The sequence below is a fragment of the Oncorhynchus gorbuscha genome, linkage group LG05 (genome assembly GCF_021184085.1).
Source record: "Oncorhynchus gorbuscha isolate QuinsamMale2020 ecotype Even-year linkage group LG05, OgorEven_v1.0, whole genome shotgun sequence".
Classification (NCBI taxonomy): Eukaryota; Metazoa; Chordata; class Actinopteri; order Salmoniformes; family Salmonidae; genus Oncorhynchus; species Oncorhynchus gorbuscha.
The window spans coordinates 3308542-3313849 of NC_060177.1; the positions used below are offsets into that span (position 1 = coordinate 3308542).

At 49.7% G+C, this 5308-nt stretch overlaps 1 protein-coding gene across 1 annotated transcript in view; it reads right to left on the reverse strand.

Moving 5' to 3' along the window:
• The window catches only part of LOC124035369 (sodium/hydrogen exchanger 5-like), an 8737-nt gene extending 3958 nt beyond the window's left edge, over positions 1-4779 (reverse strand). Inside the window, exon 1 of the mRNA XM_046348830.1 lies at positions 4729-4779. The gene's annotated coding sequence lies outside the window, so the exon portion shown is untranslated. The remainder of the gene's footprint in view (positions 1-4728) is intronic.
• Positions 4780-5308: the final 529 nt, after the last annotated feature.

The window sequence follows — 5308 nt, forward strand, 5'->3', positions numbered from 1 at the left end:
ACAAAACAGGTCTGGGTGGAGTTAAATAAACACCTCCTAGGAGACAGTCTGGGTGGAGTTAAACACCTCCTAGGAGACAGTCTGGGTGGAGTTAAACACCTCCTAGGAGACAGTCTGGGTGGAGTTAGTTAAACACCTCCTAGGAAACAGTCTGGGTGGAGTTAAACACCTCCTAGGAAACAGTCTGGGTGGAGTTAAACACCTCCTAGGAAACAGTCTGGGTGGAGTTAAACACCTCCTAGGAAACAGTCTGGGTGGAGTTAAACACCTCCTAGGCAACAGTCTGGGTGGAGTTAAACACCTCCTAGGAGACAGTCTGGGTGGAGTTAGTTAAACACCTCCTAGGAAACAGTCTGGGTGGAGTTAAACAAACACCTCCTAGGAAACAGTCTGGGTGGAGTTAAACACCTCCTAGGAAACAGTCTGGGTGGAGTTAAACACCTCCTAGGAAACAGTCTGGGTGGGGTTAAACACCTCCTAGGAAACAGTCTGGGTGGAGTTAAACACCTCCTAGGAAACAGTCTGGGTGGAGTTAAACACCTCCTAGGAAACAGTCTGGGTGGAGTTAAACACTTCCTAGGAAACAGTCTGGGTGGAGTTAAACACCTCCTAGGAAACAGTCTGGGTGGAGTTAAACACCTCCTAGGAAACAGTCTGGGTGGAGTTAAACACCTCCTAGGAGACAGTCTGGGAGAAGTTAAACACCTCATACTATAGACATCTCTCCTATAGGATAAGACTACCAACCTACTGGAGACATCTCTCCTATAGGATAAGACTACCTACCTACTGGAGACATCTCTCCTATAGGATAAGACTACCTACCTACTGGAGACATCTCTCCTATAGGATAAGACTACCTACCTACTGGAGACATCTCTTGGCTCTGTCATAACCTCACATGGTCTCTCTTATCATTGCTATGCAGACGACACACAATTAATCTTCTCCTTTCCCCCTTCTGATGACCAGGTGGCGAATCGCATCTCTGCATGTCTGGCAGACATATCAGTGTGGATGACGGATCACCACCTCAAGCTGAACCTCGGCAAGACGGAGCTGCTCTTCCTCCCGGGGAAGGACTGCCCGTTCCATGATCTCGCCATCACGGTCGACAACTCCATTGTGTCCTCCTCCCAGAGCGCCAAGAACCTTGGCGTGATCCTGGACAACACCCTGTCGTTCTCAACTAACATCAAGGCGGTGGCCCGTTCCTGTAGGTTCATGCTCTACAACATCCGCAGAGTACGACCCTGCCTCACACAGGAAGCGGCGCAGGTCCTAATCCAGGCACTTGTCATCTCCCGTCTGGATTACTGCAACTCGCTGTTGGCTGGGCTCCCTGCCTGTGCCATTAAACCCCTTCAACTCATCCAGAACGCCGCAGCCCGTCTGGTGTTCAACCTTCCCAAGTTCTCTCACGTCACCCCGCTCCTCCGTTCTCTCCACTGGCTTCCAGTTGAAGCTCGCATCCGCTACAAGACCATGGTGCTTGCCTACGGAGCTGTGAGGGGAACGGCACCTCAGTACCTCCAGGCTCTGATCAGGCCCTACACCCAAACAAGGGCACTGCGTTCATCCACCTCTGGCCTGCTCGCCTCCCTACCACTGAGGAAGTACAGCTCCCGCTCAGCCCAGTCAAAACTGTTCGCTGCCCTGGCCCCCCAATGGTGGAACAAACTCCCTCACGACGCCAGGACAGCGGAGTCAATCACCACCTTCCGGAGACACCTGAAACCCCACCTCTTTAAGGAATACCTAGGATAGGTTAAGTAATCCCTCTCACCCCACCCCCCCCTAAGTTTTAGATGCACTATTGTTAAGTGACTGTCCCACTGGATGTCATAAGGTGAATGCACCAATTTGTAAGTCGCTCTGGATAAGAGCGTCTGCTAAATGACTTAAATGTAAATGTAAATCTCTCCTATAGGATAAGACTACCTACCTACTGGAGACATCTCTCCTATAGGATAAGACTACCTACCTACTGGAGACATCTCTCCTATAGGATAAGACTACCAACCTACTGGAGACATCTCTCCTATAGGATAAGACTACCTACCTACTGGAGACATCTCTCCTACAGGATAAGACTACCTACCTACTGGAGACATCTCTCCTACAGGATAAGACTACCTACCTACTGGAGACATCTCTCCTACAGGATAAGACTACCTACCTACTGGAGACATCTCTCCTACAGGATAAGACTATCTACCTCCTGGAGACATCTCCTATAGGATAAGACTACCTACCTACTGGAACATCTCTCCTACAGGATAAGACTACCTACCTACTGGAGACATCTCTCCTACAGGATAAGACTACCTACCTACTGGAGACATCTCTCCTACAGGATAAGACTACCTACCTACAGACATCTCTCCCTATAGGATAAGACTACCCTACCTACCGAACAGACTGCTGGGGGCAGCGCTCTCTCCTATGAGATACAAGACTACCACCTACGGAGGCCATCTCTCCCTATAGGATAGACTACCTACTACTGGAGACATCTCTCCTACAGGATAAGGACTACCACCACGGAGACATCTCTCCTACAGATAAGACTACCTACCTACTGGAGACATCTCTCCTATAGGATAAGACTACCTACCTACTGGGGAGACATCTCTCCTATAGGATAAGACTACCTACCTACATAGACATCTCTCTAGGATAAACTACCTACCTACTGGAGACATCTCTCCTATAGGATAAGACTACCTACCTACTGGAGACATCTCTCCTATAGGATAAGACACCTAACTGGAGACATCTCTCTATAAGATGAACTACTAACTACTGAGACCTCTCCTATAGGATAAGACTACCTACCTACTGGAGACATCTCTCCTGGACAAGACTACCTAACTACTGGAGACATCTCTCCTATAGGATAAGACTACCTACCTACTGGAGACATCTCTCCTATAGGATAAGACTACCAACCTACTGGAGACATGTCTCCTATAGATAAGACCTACCTACTGGAGACATCTCTCCTATAGTGATAAGACTACCTACCTACTGGAGACATCTCTCTATAGGATAAGACTACCAACCTACTGGAGACATCTCTCCTATAGGATAAGACTACCTACCTACTGGAGACATCTCTCCTATAGGATAAGACTACCAACCTACCACATGAAACATTCCAGCCATGTAAGCTGATAGGACCGACCTACCCAATAGGCCTACCCAATAGGCCTACCCAATGAGCCTACCCAATAGGCCTACCCAATAGGTCTACCCAATAGGTCTACCCAATAGGCCTACCCAGCTAGATCTACCCAATGGATCTACCCAATAGATCTACCCAATAGGCCCCTAGGCCTACCCAATAGATCTGCCCTACCTACCCAATAGATCTCCCCAATAGATCTACCCAATAGGCCTACCCAATGAATCTACCCAATAGGCCTACCCAATAGGCCCCAAAAGGCCTACCCAATAGATCTACCCAATAGGCCTACCCAATACGCCCATGGAGGTGATATTAACAAAGAATTCCCCCTGAAAATACTTTCCTAAACCTCTCGTATCTATTTCACACAGTCACGCGGCGGTCTGATGTCATGCACCTTCACCACTAAGCCTGTGTCCCTACCCATTTCCCTCTGAAGCGTGACACTTTCTAAACAGAGCCCCTGATGGGCCCAAGTCAACAGTAGTGCACTACAGTATTTAGAGGCATTTAGGATGCAGAACCCATCACTCACTGTGATGTCACCAGTAGAGATGGGATGTTTGATGTGGCGACTCTCAGGTCTCAGATTATGAGGTGGTGTCAGCCGAGGAGACAAGAGATGAATTATTCTCTCTGTCTCTCTCTCTATTTTCTCTCTGTCTCCTTCTTTCTCTGTCTCTTCCGTCTCTCTCTCTCTCTCTCTCTCTCTCTACTTTGGAAACTTTGCATTCAGGTGTTCATTGTTGGTGCATCACTGCCATGCTGCTGTGAGTTGAGGAGCAGTGCCATCTAGTGGTCGTAGTTGACATTTACTGGCACAACTGTGCACCGGACAGCTCATGGCAACAGTTGTGTCTGAGCCACCCATTCCCCTCCCCCCCCTCCCTCCCACAGCTCCGTCCCTCCTCCCTCCCTCATCCTCCCTCCCTCCCTCCCTCCATCCATCCATCCATCCCACCCACCCTCCCTCCCACAGCTCCGTCCCTCCCTCCCTCCCTCCCAGCTCCCTCCCTCCCTCCCCTCCCCACAGCTCCGCCCCCTCCTCCCTCCCTAGCATCTCTAATGATTTTCCCTCCCACAGCTCCCTCCCTCCCCCTCCCTCCCTCCCTCCCCCAGCTCCCTCCCCCCCTCCCTCCCTCCCTCCCCTCCCTCCCCCTCCCTCCTCCTTCATACCTGGTCTATAACACTGATAGCATCTCTAATATTGATTTTCTGATAGACCTCCCACAGCTCCCTCCTCTCCCACAGCTTCCTCCCTCCCTCCCCCAGCTCCCTCCTCCCTCCCTCCCCCAGCTCCCTCCCTCCCTCCCCAGCTCCCTCCCCCTCCCTCCCTCCTTCCCTCCCTCCCCTCCTTCCCTCCCTCCTCCCCTCATACCTGGTCTATAACACTGATAGCATCTCTAATATTGATTTTCTGATAGACCTCCCACAGCTCCCTCCCTCCCTCCCTCTCCCTCCCTCCCTCCCTCCCTCCCCCCTCCCCTCCGGTATCCCTCCTCCCCTCCCTCCCTCCCTCCTCCCTCCCTCCTTCATACCTGGTCTATAACACTGATAGCGTCTCTAATATTGATTTTCTGATAGACCTCCCACAGCTGCAGAGCTAAGGGCTCTTCCGGTACACAGACTTCCGCAGCAGCTGAGCTTGCTCAGGTAGTTCTTGTCAAACTGCTCCCACCTGAATGTAGAGCCCACAGAGGAAAGGTTATACAATGACAGTATATGTTACACGGTATGTTTTCAGTCCCAGGAAAACTCCTAAACTTCCACTTAGTCATCATTTAGTGAATATATAACTGAAGTGAAAGTTAGTGTTGACCCTTTACTGAGTCCCCGTGATAATGTCCAATAATAATAAATTATATTTCAGTTGAAACATTGGCCTGCAGCGCTAAGGGTTACTGACTTGTCTCTAGTCATCATTAGTGAATATATAACATTGCCTGCAGAGCTAAGGGTTACTGACTTGTCTCTAGTCATCATTAGTGAATATATAACATTGCCTGCAGAGCTAAGGGTTACTGACTTGTCTCTAGTCATCATTAGTGAATATATAACATTGTCTGCAGAGCTAAGGGTTACTGACTTGTCTCTAGTCATCATTAGTGAATATATAAC